At 41.5% G+C, this 15,976-nt stretch overlaps 1 pseudogene; it reads left to right on the plus strand.

The window, feature by feature from the left end:
* The first annotated feature begins 1,467 nt into the window (after positions 1–1,467).
* On the plus strand, positions 1,468–3,525 carry LOC143648095 (F-box only protein 34 pseudogene; annotated as a pseudogene).
* Positions 3,526–15,976: the final 12,451 nt, after the last annotated feature.

The following is a 15,976-nucleotide window of genomic DNA, read 5'->3' on the forward strand; positions in this document are numbered from 1 at the left end:
AAACCTCTCAAGACTAATAAAAGAGAGAGAGAATGAGAAGGAGATAGAAAAGGAGTATAGGAGAGAACACAAATGATCTCTATTGGGAATGAAAATTAAAAGATATAAGAGCAAGTTTATATCAATAAATTAAGCAATTTGGATGAAAAGGACAAGTTCCTTGAAAAACGTAACTTACCAAAACTGTTGTGCATGCACACACACACACGCACACATGCACACACATAAAACCTGAATTATCCTATGCCTATTAAAGGAATTAAATCTGTAATTAAAAGACTTTTGAAAACACTCTGTAAGCACAGATAGATTCACAAGTGAATCTTCCTATCACTGAAGGAGAAATAATATGATTTCTAAAATATTATAGAGGGCAGAGTTATCAACTTATTTTGTAAGGACAACATAAACAATGTATTAAAACTGTTCCAGGAATGCAAGGTAGCTTAACATGTGAAATTAATCAATGAAAATCCATACAAAAACAGAATAAGAGGGAAAACCCTAGTATTATCTCCAAAGAAGAAGATAAAATGGATAAAAATCAACTCTCCTCAAACTAGCCCTAGAAAGGAGCTTCCTTAATCTTATAAAGGAGTCAAAGGATATCATTTCACCACATCTAATCTACACTGTAATAGAGGTCCTAAAAAAGTGAAATACAGCAAGAAAAAGAAATAAAGAGTATCAAGCTTGGAAGGGAAGAAGAAAACCTATAAATTAGTTTAGGTTATAAGGATTGTATATGAAGGAAATCCAAAAGAATCTACAAAGTATTAAAGTTAATTAAAAATTTAGTCTGGTCCCTGGATAGAAGATAAACATTTAAAAATCAACTGTGTTTTCTATATACTAGCAACAAAAGATTAAAAAATGAAACTTTTAAAAATACCACTTAGGAGTAACATCACCAATATGTTGACTCAAACAGCTACTCAAAATCTTTCCTGGGTTGCCATGCTGTGCTGGGTGCTGGCTCTGCTTCAGTAAGGTAAGTAGCCAGGCCTCAGGCCACCACCATGTGAAGTGGTACAAGGGTGAAGGTTTGTTGGGGATCAGATCAGGTGTGAAGCAAGGAATGCATTGCCTGGGTCTGGCGGCTGCCACCTTTTGTAACTCCCGGCCCACTCCCGCTGCCCACCTGTGATCCCCGGACACTGGGTATGGCCCGCAGATCTTGGGCTCCTTGAGTGCTCACCACAACTCACACAGATACTTGGTGGCTCCCACCTCCTATTGGGGTTGGCCGCGGAGCAACCCCTAGGGCCACAAGGCTCAGGCAGGCTGACTGGGCTTAAGCTGAGGCAATCATGGATAGGCCCTGAGCAGGCACCAGATCAGCTCTCCCACTGTCCTGACCACAGCCAGCTAGGAGGTTACGTCCTGTATGGGGGTGGCCTTGCTCTGGTTGCTTCAGCCTGGGTTTGGCCAGCTCACCTTTCCCTGCACCAGCACAGGTCCTCTGTTATGCACCTAAGGCAATACTGGAAACTCCAGAAGAAAAAACAACCTCTGAAAATCAGCAAGGGGATTCTGAGAAATTTGATGAACCACCACAGCAGTATAAAAGATGAAAAATGCCAGAGCTAGCTACATGAACCCCAGTGTCTTTCCTTCAACCTCTCAGTAAAGCCTTGTCTCAATCATTTCTCCAAACGTTCTGTGCAGTATGACTGGGAAGAGTCCTGTAGAGAGTAGCATGAGTGTTAAAACCAAAAATAATGTACCACCTATAACAATCCACTGTGACAAAGAAGGGAAAGGGCCACTTGATTATCTGGGCTGTTGTGAAACCAGGAAATATCAAGGAGAAAATAGCATTCTTTGTGGCCCACCAGTGTTGCAATAGGATAGGATCCATGAAAATAAAAAATTCTTGGGATATTGATGTGAGAGCGACTAAAAGAAGGAAAAAATCACGAGATCTTAAAGAAGCCAATGTACACTTAGAAATGATGATGGACATCAACAGCAGGTACTTCCAGCCTGGGCTGTGGCACTGATCATTGCTCTGTGCATTATGTGACATTGGGGACACAGTCTATGCAGGGAGGCCCCCATTGGCCATACAGATGGATGGTGGCCTTTCTCAAGCAAAGAGCCAGTGCTGTGCTAGCCAGTGCACAAAAAGTTGCACAAACTCACCTACTATTGTGAGGTTTTCTGGGCAATCCAGAGGTGTACTTCCAGCCTCTGAGCCCTTCTCTACCTCAGGAGCCTATGAAGAACCCACAGAAAGGGGATATCCTGAGGTTGATGAACCACAGAATAAGCCATTCCATGTCCTTGACATGGTAGCCAGACTGGAGTCAGAGTGCCTAAAACAGCAGAGCCAGCATGGGCCTAGGAGCCTCTAGAGGAATAACAGCTTGCAAATGGCATTCAGGCTGATGAAGGCAAAACAAAAAATGGTGCCTTGCTAACACCTGACACTCAGATGAATCCCATGGGGTCTTTGCCTGTGGACTATAGTCCCTCAAGAGCTGGCCACTGTTTTCCTTAATGGACCAGGCCTGGGACAGTGCTTCTCAGGGCTTTCCTTCTTTACCAGCAGATACGAATTTCCATATGGACAGTGCAGAATTAGAGCCAGGTCAGCAAATTGCCATGAAAACAGCAATAGATGTGTTGTGGAAATGACAGTGGAAACATGTTGGGTTACCTTTTTCTCTTTACACCTGTCCCCAAGCCATTGAATTGCACATAAATGCTGATTATTTTAAAAGCAAATATCTTGTACCACTTATTAGCCAAAATCCTGATCAAAAAAGAAAGAAATCTTTGTACATCACTGTGTCCAAGGTCGAGGAAGATAAACCTTCTAATTTAAAACCCTGTGAAGACCCGCTTCCAGGGATTTTTTTTTTTTTTGCCACCTGATCAGTCCCAGTTGGACTGTTCCCAGTTGAATGAAAGTACATTCAAGCCTGCCAGCTTGAAGATGCTGAAGGGGAGAGTGAATCTGAGGAGAAAATGTTTTAGCTGAGCCATTTGTTCTCCCCCATCTTCTGTGGAAAATATTACAGTTTCATGAGGCATCCACTTGGAAGAAGCAGGTGTGTCATGACTCTTTGAAGATCAGATTTAAAATCCAGCAGCCTCTGAAGCCTCAGTAATACATGGTCTTTTTGCCCCACCACATTACAGTAAAAATCTTCAGGTTACTTCCCACCAAGACTTTGGTGGTTCTTATATGAACCTGCTGCTATTTTAAGTTTATCACTGAATACTACAACATCAGGCCAACAAATTCTCTCTGGATTTGAGATCCATGCTATAGTCAGGATACTTGAAAACAGTGCAAGAAAAATTTATGTAAAAGGGGATGTGTCCCTGTGCAGTAGCACCCCAAACCTTATTACCAGGCACTGTCCCATGGGCAAAGATACTGGATGTTCTGCCACAAGTCTCAGAAGGGCTTCCTGGCAGTAATCTGGGGCTTCACAACAACCACTGGCCTGCCACAGCTCTAACTGGACAATCCATAAGAAAGCAAAAGGGACTGAAACTGAAGAGGAATATTAAAATCTATGTGAGAGAACACCAAAAAAAAAAAAAAAACCCAATTTTTAAAACTGCAAACATGCTACCCAGATACACTGTTCACATGAGTGTTGTCTCTCAGAGTCATCACAGTCACTCTAGGAAAATCTTGCACCACTAGGACTGCCATTGCTCAGCATTTTTAAAGTGGTAATTTGTGAGCTGTACAAGAAAATTGGTCTTATTGTTCTAGAGTGGCACCTCATATTTGATCTGGGATGGTATTCCAATTTGATTCACATACCTATTTTCTCAAAAAATCAAATCTATTCTCAAAGGATGAAGATTTGTGCTCCATTGAGGACTAACAGAAGAGTATGCTGCACACTCCACAGGCACTCCCCAGAAGGGGTTCCAGAAATATTTCCAGCACTTTTACCATATTTGGAATAAGCAAACAGTGTTCAGTGAAATGAACAGCAGCCCTCTTAAATGAAAAGTCTGCTTAAAAAGGAAAGGTCAGGCAACTTAAATTAGACCTTAGGTGCTTGCTTCTGTGAGAATGATGTTTGTAGTTAAAAATGGATTCCATGCCCTGTGGTGTTTACAGTGTATACAATTGTGTGTTCATAGGGCTATGGAAACTTCACATTAAACATGAGCACCTTTACCTTTAGATGAGTGCTTTTGGCCTCTCTGTAAATGGTACTATTAAACAAACCAGTTGTATATAAATGGACAACTGACTGAACAACACAATCATCAAAATGCAGCTAGAATAGCATTATGGCTATAAGTGTTTTTTATTGTCTTGTCTCAAATTTGTACATCCTTATACAATATGAATGTTTCCCAAATAAACTATGAATCTTTCCTATATAATATATGAATGTTTCTGAGAAGAAACAATGAATGTTGAGGCTAACCTGTTCCAAGGATACCAAATAATGGTTAACTGGACAACCTTGCATAGAGAAAAATCCTTTGTTATACTTTAGTGATCCACCAAGAATCAGAGTGTTATATGTAGTCAGATTATAACATCCTTGTCTACTTGAATTTTTCTTTCTGGTTACAAAACTTTTTTTAACTTCAATTAAAAACATGCATCTTGGTGTGCCATGGTGGCTCACCAGGCAGAGTTCTTGCATGCCATGCTGGAGACTCAGGCTCGATTCTGGGTGCCTGCCCATGCAAAACAAACCAAAACAAACAAAAAAAAGTGCATCTTAAATGGGGAAAAAATTTCTCCTTGGAGATTACTCATTAAAAAAGAACAATTCTAAACTGTTCAGGAATCTGGAGGAGGATGTGGTCTGGACTGCAGAGGGAACCTAAAAAATCTAGAACTGAAGAAGTTAAAGAATACCAAGTAGGAAATTTCCATCCTGGACCAGCTGGTCCTCTCCCCTCATCCTCACTCAATCTGACAGTGTGGGATAGGCATGGAGAACAGCAGTAGTGACTCCCTCCCAAAGGGGCACACAAAACATATTCTCTCACACAAGGGGGATAGATCCTCACCGTTTGGAGACATGGGGCATGGGAGAGCATTTAAAGATCCAATTCAGTGAAAGATGGAGAGACTGAGATGCTGTGGAAAGAAGCTGTGTCCAGCTCTGGGTCCAAAAGTCTTCACCCCCTCTCCTGTGAGAAACAACCATGAAAGACCTCATCACTGCCTGGGGAAAAGCTCAAGACTGGGACAGCTGGGGGTTTACTCTGTCACAGATATAGTGGGGTACACATCCATACTGAGCCAGATTTTGGCTGGCAAGAGAAAGAACAGGAAAACTGCAATGAGCCTCACCTGGGTGGGGGTGGCACACAGCTTGGGGGTTGAGTAAGCCATTGAAAAGAACAGAAAGTGCAAGGGGGCTCAAGGGCTTTTTAGGAGACTACCCAGAAAATTATTGCAGGCTGACTGAAGCCAGTCTAGATACCCTGCATGGGAACACACCCTGTTTTGGCTAAGAAACATGTACAACCTAACTGTTAAAGCAGTGCCCTAAAACAAACCCAGGCCTTGCAGGATGGTAAAAACAAAGCACCACAGGGAGACAGCAGACTTCTTTTACTCACAAACAGAGACACTGCTGTGAGTCCAGTGCATACTATCATCCCTGAGGTAGGCAACTGTAGGTGCCCAGTTTTGTGGGGAGACTGGGGGCAGAACTAATATGACAAGTGGCTGGTGAGAGACATGAACAAAGAACAGATCCAACAAACAGGAAAACCCTAGGCAAAGGAGATAAAATGTCCTCTAGAATTGACAAAGAAGAAAATCAGATGCATCGACACCAGCAAAATAATCATGACTTATTCCAGGAAGAAGGATGATATGGCCCAAGAAAAGGAACAAACTAACACCTCAACAGAGATACAGGAATTGAAACAATTAATGATGTTAAGAAAACTTCTAGATAAATTCAACAAGTTGGAAGGAAAATATGGAAAAAGATATGAAGGTTATAAAAAAAGACACAGTGTTCATAAAGATTTTAAGTGGAAGAAGAAAGGATTAATGAACTAGAAGACAGGATATCTGAAATTGTACTCACAAAATAAAAGGTAAGGAAAATTTTTTTTTTAATTTGAGCAAGGTCCCAGGGAAGTAAATGACAACATGAAGTGCATGAATATACATGTTATGGGTATTCCAGAAGGAGAAGAGAAGAGGAAAGTGGCAGAAAGAATAATGGAAGAAATAGTCAAAGAAAATATCCCAAAACTTATGGAAGACATGAAGCTACAGGTCTAAGAAGTGCAGCTTAAGCCAAACAGAATAGATACAAATTGATCTACACCAATACACTTACTAATCAGATTACTGAATGTCAAAGACAAAGAGAGAATTCTGAAAGCAATAAGAGAAAAGGGATTCATCACATACATGAGAAGCTTGATACAACTAAGTGCAGATCTCTCAGCAGAAACTATGGAGGCAAGAAGGCAGTGGGATGAAATATTTAAGATAATGAAAGAAAAAAAATCTGCCAACCAAGAATTCTATAATGGGCAAAACAGTCCTTCAAAAATGAGGGGCAGTGTAAAATATTTAGAGATAAACAGATACTGAGAGAGTACATGAAAAAGTGACATATGTCACAAGAAGTACTAAAGGGAGCATTTCAGGAGGATAAGAAAAGACAGGAGAGAGAAGTTTGGAGAAGAGTGTAGAAATGAAGATTAGCAGAAAATGTAACTAAAAGGGCTAAAAGAGAGAAAAAATGAGATACCACAAATAAAATATAAAAGAAAAAATGGTTGAAGAAAGTACAGCCTTCATGGTAATTACATTAGCTGTTAATGGATTAAACTTCCCAATCAAAAGACATAGATTGGCAAAATGGATTAAAAAAAACAGGATCAATCTGTATGCTGTCAATAGGAGACTCACTTAGCACCCAAGGACAAAAACAGGTTGAAAGTGAATGGTTGGAAAAAACATATTCCATGCAAACAACAACCAGAAAAGAGCAGGGGTAGCTACACTAATATCAGACAAGTTAGACTTTAAACATAAAACAATTAAAAGAAACAAAAAGGACACTATATACTAATAAAGGGACAAAATCAGAAGGCATAATCATAAATATAGATGCACCAAGACAAAGTGCCCCAAAATACATGACAAAACACAACACTGAAGAGAGCAGCACTTTTAAAATAGTAGTTGGAGACTACAATACACCTATCATTAATGGATAGAACATCTAGACAGAAAATCAATAAGGAAACAGATCTTGAGTAGCACAATAAATGAACTACACTTAACAGATATTTACAGAATATTGCACCATATAACAGCAGGAAACACATCCTGATCACGTGCTCATGGATCATTCTCCAGGATAGACCACATATTAGGGAAAGCAGGTTTTCAGTCATATTCAGAATACTGAAATTATTCAAAGCATTTTCTTGGATGGTGTAGTAGTCAGGCTCAGGTGTCAACTTGGTCAGGTGAAAGTGCCTAGTTGTTTGGCCCGTGAGCCAAAGGCACATGAAGCTCATCTGTCACTGATTACATCTGCAGTCAGCTAGGGGGAGTGCCTGCTGCAATGAATGATGTTTGATTTAATTGGCTGGATGCTTAAATGAGAGAGTTTAATGAAGCACAGCATACCTCATCTTAGCACTTGCAGCTCAGCCCAGGCATTTGGAGATGTAGGAAGGAATCACCCCAGTGAAAGCTGTTGGAACCCAGAAGCCTGGAGAGAAGATCAGCAGATATTGCCCTGTGCCTTCCTGTGTAAGAGAGAACCTCAGATGAAAGTTAGCTGCCTTTCCTCTGATGAACTAATGTTTTTAACTAAAAAAAAAAGCCAATCCATCTTTGGTATGGTGCATTCTGGCAACTTTGGCAGACTAGAACAGATGATAATGGAATGAAAATGGAAATCAATAACAAGTGAAAAGCTGGAAAATTCACAAATTGATAAAGGCATAACAACTCTCTTAAACACTTGTGAATCAAGGAAAAAACTTAAAGAGAAATCAGTAAATATCTTGACACAAGTGAAAATAAGAACATAATAAATCTGAACTTATGGGATGAAGCAAATAAAGTGCTGCGAGGGCCTATATCAAAAAAGAGGAAAGCAAAAATCAAGGAGATAGCTCAACTGCAGTAACTACAGAAAGAATAGCAAACTTAACCCCAGAGAAGGAGAGAAATGACAAAGATCTGAGCAGAAATAAATGAATTTGAGAGCATGAAAACAACAGACAAAATACTGCAAAAGGGCTTGACAGGTTTCTCAGCACATGGCAGAATAGAGAGTTCTGGGAAGATAGGTTGAGTTCACCCCTGCTCCAGGAACAGCTATATAAGTGTTGGAAAGGCTACTGAGACAGCAATTCTAGGTTGTACATGACCTGGGTGGATCATCTACACCACATAGGGAGGCCCTGGTTACAAAAGCTGAATAATTGAGACACCGAGAACTGGAGACCATCCAGCTAGTGCAAACAACCTAATACACCCATTTCCAATGGAAGCACAAAGCCCTCAGGAGCGCACGGACAGGGACACCAGGATGAGGAATACTCAACCTCTGTGTCCCCCATCCTGTACCCCGCCCCTGCACTCCAAGGTCTGCCTGAGCTACACCACATACCCACAGCCCCTGCACCACACCTCTACAACCCTACAATGTGCACCCCATGCTCAAAGGCATCAATGTAGCATTGCAAACCTATACATGCACTTCAATGCTTCAATGCACTTTGTGCCCCACCCTGTGCCCAAAATCCTGCTCCACATCCATTCTGCAAATACAAAGCTTTAGACCACTGAGAGAAATCAACTTACAAAGTAAACTGATCAAGATATTTACATGCTAAAAAGACAACAGAAGATTACTAAGCATATAAAGGTGGAGACAGAGATCAGTCTAACAACCAAATTAAAACACTGTAGGAGACACAGACTTTGGAAAACTAATCAAAGATATTCATATAACTACTAAATAAAATCAATGGCATGGTTAATGACATAAAGGAGATCAAGAAGACACTAGAAGAGCATAAAGAGGAATTTGAAGGAAGAAATAGAAAAAACAGCAGATATCACAAAAATTAAAGATGCTGTAGAACAAATTAAAAAAATACTAGAGGCCTAGAACAGAAGATTTGAAGAGGTTGAAGAAAGAATAAGTAAACTAGAGGACAGGACAACAGATTTCAAACACTAAAAATAGCAAGTGGCAAAAAAGACAGAAAATTTGAATTGGATCTCAGGGAAATGATGGACAAAACAAAGATGCAAATACAAGAATCATTGGTGTCTGAGAAGGAAAAGAGAAGAGTTAAGGGCTAGTAAGATTAGTTGAGGATATAAGGGGAGAAAACTTCCCAACCCTTATAAAGAACATGTATATGCAAGTAAAAGAAGCCCAACAAACTTCAAATAGAATAAACCCAAATAGGTCTTCCCCAACACATGTACTAATCAGCCTGTCAAATGTTGAAGAGAAGTAGAAAATTCTGCAAGTGGCAAGATAAAAACAATCTACTAAATACAAGGTGTACTAGTTAGGGTTCTCTAGATAAACAGAATCAACATAAAATATTCATAAATATAAAATTTATAAAAGTATCTCACATAACTGTGGGAATGTAGTTCAAAATCTGTAGGGCAGGCTGTGAATTTGACAATTCTGATGAGGAGTCTGGATGAACTCCACAGGAGAGGCTTGTTGGGCGAAGCAGGAAGAAGAAAACCTGTCTCTTCTGAATCCTCCTTAAAAAACTTCCAGTGATTAGATTAAGCATCACTCATTGCAGGGGACATACCCCTTGACTGATTACAAACAGGATCATTTGTGGATGTAGTTGACATGATCATGACTTAATTCTATGAAATATCCTCATAGCAAAAGACAGGCCAGCACTTGCCCAATGAGACAAATAGGTACCGCCACTTGGCCAAGTTAACACATGAACCTGACCATGATAGTCCACCCCTTGTCAACTTGGCAGCTATACTCTTCGTCTTAAACCATACCTAATTTCTAAATAGAAAACAATAAGACACATTTTTTTCTCACCTAACAGTACTCAACTGTCCTGCATATAACCGGAAACACATTAAATCTCTCCAGAATAGGGTGCAAATCTTTGGGAAATATTCATTGTTAAACTTGGTATCTTACAACTTAAATAGTATAAAATGAACAAAATATCATGACAGTCCTCATTTCTGTAACTGACCTCGTGGTCATAGTTCATATTTATCACTACCTTCTTCCACTACCTATTGCATGTTCCCTTTACCCTCAGCAAGCACTCCAGCTGGCTGTGGTTCTTTGCCTGGTGGGGTGACCCAAACTTTCATTCCTGAAGTTTCAGACCCATTGGTATTCCTGGCAGGATTGGGTTGTTGCAATTTTCCATTGATTTTAATCACACAGCGTGGCAGTACTAAAAAATGCCCCAAGGAATCCACTATATTCCAGGAAAACTCTTCTTTACCGCCATTGTGTAGTTGCAGTCCTATTTCCCCCTAATAGTCAGAGTCAATCACTCCAGCCAGCAATGTAATCCCCTTCTTGGCTTGCTGTTCTAGGGGCATGAGTAGCCAAAAGTGACCAGGTGGCAGTCTTAGATTCCAGTTCAATGGGATCATTGTTGTTTCTCCTGGTGGAAGCACTCCCACTTTTGGAACTACAACCTGTAGACCAGGAGCGCTTAGGGTCGCAGGAACAGGAAGCAAAAGTTTTCCTAGTGGATCACTAGGGGTACTAGTAAGTGGTGCCACTCCCATTTCCACCCCTTGGTTCCTGGACCCATGGATCCTGGCTATGGGAGAAACAGCACCACAGAGTGGATGCTGATTCAGAGCATACACAGTTTCCTGGGGAACATTACCCAAGCACGTCAAGGTATTTCCTCCTAGCTGGCACCATAATTGAGTTTCAAAAGGCCATTGCACTGTTATATCAATCCAGCTGCTTCTGGATGATGGGGAACATGGTAAAACCAGAAATTCCATGGGCATATGCCCATTTCCACACTTCATTTGCTGTGATGTGTGTTCTCTGATCAAAAGCAATGCTGTTTGGAATACTATGATGATGGAAAGGCATTCTGTAAGCCCATGGATGGTAGTTTGGGCAGAACCATTGGGTGCAGGAAAAGCAAACCCATATCCAGAGTATGTGCCTATTCCAGTTAGAGCAAATCATTGTCCCTTCCATGAAGGGAGTAGTCCAATGTAGTCAACCTGCCACCAGGTAGCCAGCTGGTCACCTCGGGAATGTTGCCACATTGGGGGCTGAGAGTGGGTTTTTGCTGCTGGCAGATTGGGCACCCAGCAGTGGCTATAGCCAAGTCATCCTTGGTGAGTGGAAGTCCATGTTGCTGAGCCCATGCATAACCTCCATCCCTACCACCATGACCACTTTTTTCATCAGCTCATTGGGCAATGACAAAAGTTGCTGGGGAAAGAGGCTGACTGATATCCACAGAATGGGTTATCTTATCCACTTGATTATTAAAACCTTCCTCTGCTGACATCACCCTCTGGTGTGCATTCACATGGGACACAAATATCTTCATGTTTTTAGCCCATTCAGAAAGGTCTATCCACATACCTCTTCCCCAGGCCTCTTTGTCACCAATTTCCCAATTATGTTCTTCCCAAATCCCTGACCATCCAGTCAGACCATTAGCAACAGCCCATGAGTTATACACAAATGCACCTCTGGCCAGTTCTCCTTCCAAGCAAAATGAACAACCAGGTGCACTGCTCGAAGTTCTGCTCTCTGGGAGGATTTCCCCTCACCACTGTCCTTCAAGGACACCCCAGAATGGAGTTGTAGTGCTGCAGCTGTCCACTTTTGGGTGATACCTGCATATCATGCTGAACCATCTCTAAAGTAGGCCTTCCTTAGTCAATTAACTGTAAGGAACTCCTCAACAGGCCATAGCTCTGGTCTAAGAAAGAGAAGGTAATATGGCAGGAGTGGAGACCATGTGTATTTGGGCCATTTCTTCATGTAAGTTACTTGTGCATTCAGGACCTGCTCTGGCCCTATCACATATATACCATTTCCATTTTATGATGGAGTGCTGCTGCGCACACCCAACTTTATGGCTTGGTGGATCAGACAACACTCAGATCATGATACGCATGTCAGGTTTCATGGTCACTTGTTGGCCCAAGGTTAAGCATTCAGTCTCTACTAAGGCTCAGAAGCAGGCCAAAAGCTGTTTCTCAAAAGGAGAGTAGTTATCTGCAGCAGATGGTAAGGCCTTGCTCCAAAATCTTAAGGGTCTGCATTGTGATTCTCTTATAGGGGCCTGCCAAAGGCTCCAAACAACATCTCCATTTGCCACTGGCACTTCCAGCATCATTGGATCTGATGGATCATATGGTCCAAGTGGCAGAGCAGCTTGTATAGCAGCCTGGGCCTGTCACAGAACCTCCCCTTGTTCAGGTCCCCATTCAAAATTAGCAGCTTTTCTGGTTACTCAAAATGGGCTGGAGTAGCACACCCAAATGAGGAACATGTTATTGCCAAAATCCAAAGAGATCAACTTGGCATTGTCCCTCTTTTTTTGGTTGTAGGAGGGGTCAGATGCAGCAACTTATTCTTCACCTTATATCTGGACATGCCCCACACCACTGGACACCTAGAAATTTCACTGAGGTGGAAGACCCCTGTATTTTCGTTGGATTTATTTCCCATCTTCTGACACATAAATGCCTTATCAATAAGTCTACCATAGTTGCTACTTCTTGCTCACTAGGTCCAATCAACATGATATCATCGATACAATGGACCAGTGTGATGCCTTGTAAGAGGGAGAAACAATCAAGTCTCTGTGGACAAGATTATGACATAGGGCTGGAGATTTTATATATCCCTTAGGTAGGACAGTGACAGTATATTGCTGACTTTGCCAGCCAGAACCAAACTGTCTCTGGTGGTCCTTACTAACAGCTATTGAGAACAAAGCATTTGCCAGATGAATAGTTGCATATCAAGTACCAGGGGATGTATTGCTTTGTTCAAGCAATGATACCACATCTGGAACAGCAGCTGCAATTGGAGTTACCACCTGGTTGAGCTTATGATAATCCACTGTCATCCTCCAAGACATCTGTTTTCTTCACAGGCCAAATAGGAGAGCTGAATGGGGATGTGGTGGGAATCACCACCCCTGCATCTTTCAAGCCCTTAAGTGTGGCAGTAATCTCTGCAATCCCTCCAGAAATCCAATATTGCTTCTGGTTTACCATTTTGCTAGGTAGGGGCAGTTCTAGTGGCTTCCATTTGGCTTTTCCCACCATAATAGGCCTCACTGCATGAGTTAAAGAGCCAATGTGGGGATTCTGCCAGTTTCTCAGTATGTCTATTCCAATTATGTATTCTGGAACTGGGGAAGTAACAACAGAATGGGTCCGGGGCCCTACTTGACCCACTGTGAGACAGACTTGAGTTAAAACTCCATTGAGCACCTTACCTCCATAAGCTCCCACTCTGACTGGTGGACCAGAGTGATGTTTTGGGTCCCCTGGAATTAATATCACTTCTGAACCAGTATATAATAATTCCCCAAATATCTGATCATTTCCTTTTCCCCAGTGCACAGCTACTCTGGCAAAAGGCCATTGGTCTCCTTGGGGAAGGCTTGGAGGAAGTTAACAGTATAAATTTGTGGCAGGTTAACAGGGTTCTCCCCCAAAGGGACCTGGGGCCTTCCCTTCATTCAAGGGGCTCTGGGTCTGTAAACTGTCTCAAGTCTGGAAATTGATTAAAAGGCCAGGACTCTCTGTTCATGTAATTCAGGTTAGACTTCTGTTCACTTGACCTAGAACTCTTTTGTTTATACAACTCAAACAAGAATTTAGTAGACTGTCCATCTATTATATTTCTAGGTACCCCAGGATTTACTAGCCAATGCCACAAATATCTGCGAGTCATATAATTTTGACTCCTGCTTTGAGTTTGCTGTCTATTATAATAACCACCTCTACCCTGTCTTTGGCAATTAAGTGCTGCCACCTGGTTTCTGCCAACTCGGGATCCTGTCATCCCCATTGTATTTAAGGATTCCAGCTCAGTGAACAGGAGTTCCTACAGTAATATCTGACCTACAGAGAAGTGTGACTACAGAGGTCCTCTGGGATGATGGCGCTAGTCTCACAAATTCTCACTGTGCTGGTAAAAGGTGCATCTTCTGGACATTCCTGGGGTGTAAGAGCAGGCTTTGCATGATAAATCCACTCTAACATTCCAACCTCTCTAAGGCTCTGGATCCCCTCATCTACATTATACCAGGGCAGTTCTGGCATTTCAGCCTCATGATCCATGTTTCAACCAACCATCCAAACAAACTGTTAATGCCTTTTCTAACCCCCTCAAGCTATAACATTGAATGCAGAATCTCTGCTTAGTGGGCCCATATCAATAAATTCAGCCTGATCCAGCCTTATATTCCTCCCACCATTATTCCACACCCTTAAAATCTATTGCCATACATATCCACTGATTTCTGCCTATATAAACGGAAAACTCACACAGTTCTTTTGGAGTATAATGTACCTCCTTGTGTGTGATACTTTGTACCTCTCCTTTAGGGGTCTATTGGGACTTTAGTCTAGTTATAGGTCTGGAAGTAATGAGGGGTGGTGGAGGTGGGTCATGAAAAGAATTAGAAATATCTTCCAAGCCATTTGCTTCAGGTCACTCATTTGCAGTTTCATCTGTTGAAATGGGTTTAACCATTCTAGGTCTAATCCCTTCAGGTGGAGGTTGGGTGGCCAGCTCCTCAAGGCATGCTGGAGGTGGGGCTATGTCCTCAGTGTAGAATATTACCTCAGGTTATTACCTCAAGGTAATAACCCGGTTATCTAGAGAACATTTGGCATGACCTAGGGTTTCAACCTCGTCACTGACATCATTATCAATCCATATGTCACTATCCCATTTTCCAGGTTCCCACTCCTTTCCAATCAATGCCCTTACTTTAGTGGCAGACACCATCCAAGATCGAGATTTCAATTTACATTGTAGAATTGCCATTCTAACAATAATATTCTGAGTCTGATTTTCAGAGATCTCAAGTCTACAGCTACATGAAATAAGATTTTCCTTCAGGACACTCACAGAAACATCTGCATCTGTCAGATGGCACTTAAGTTTCTCATTTGAAGCCTTAAGCTCATCCCTTTCACTCATTAATCTATACAGTGTATCTAACAACAACCAGCCCACATCTCTATACTTCCCATTTCCACAAAACTCTGTAAAGGTGTCAAAAACATTATCCCCCAGAGCATGGCTTCACACAAGCAAAGCATTAGAAGAATCAAATGGTGATATTTGATTATCTCTTTTGCCAACTCACTCTATGGACTGGCAATGTCATTCTGATTATGGGAATAAGAGTTCTTAGTGCCTTTAAGTCTAGTCAGAGTAGAAAACCATTCATAAAAACCGATTTTTAAGATTCTGTTTCTTAAGAACCACTCCTGATACCTAGTTGTATTAGTTAGGGTTCTCTAGAGAAACAGAATAAACATAAAATATTCATAAATATAAAATTTATAAAAGTAGCTCACATAACCATGGGACTGTAGAGTCCAGAATCTGTAGGGAAGGCTGTGAAGCTGACAATTTCAATGGAGGGTCTGGATGAACTCCACAGGAGAGACTCACTGGCTGAAGCAGGAAGAAGAAAACCTGTCTCTTCTGAATCCTCCTTAAAAGGCTTCCAGTGATTAGATTAAGTATCACTCATTAAAGAAGTCACTCCCCTTGGCTGAATACAAATGGAATCAGCTGTGGATGTAACCGATGTGATCATGACTTACTTCTACGAAATGTCCTCATAGCAAAACACAGGCCAGTACTTGCCCAACTAGACAAACAGGTATTACCACTTGGCCAAGTTGATACATAAACTTGACTGTGACACAAGGGAATCCACATAAGACTGAGTTCAGACTACTCAACCAGCACTATGGAGGTGAGAAGGC

The sequence above is a fragment of the Tamandua tetradactyla genome, chromosome 1, assembly GCF_023851605.1.
Source record: "Tamandua tetradactyla isolate mTamTet1 chromosome 1, mTamTet1.pri, whole genome shotgun sequence".
In the NCBI taxonomy this organism is placed as follows: domain Eukaryota; kingdom Metazoa; phylum Chordata; class Mammalia; order Pilosa; family Myrmecophagidae; genus Tamandua; species Tamandua tetradactyla.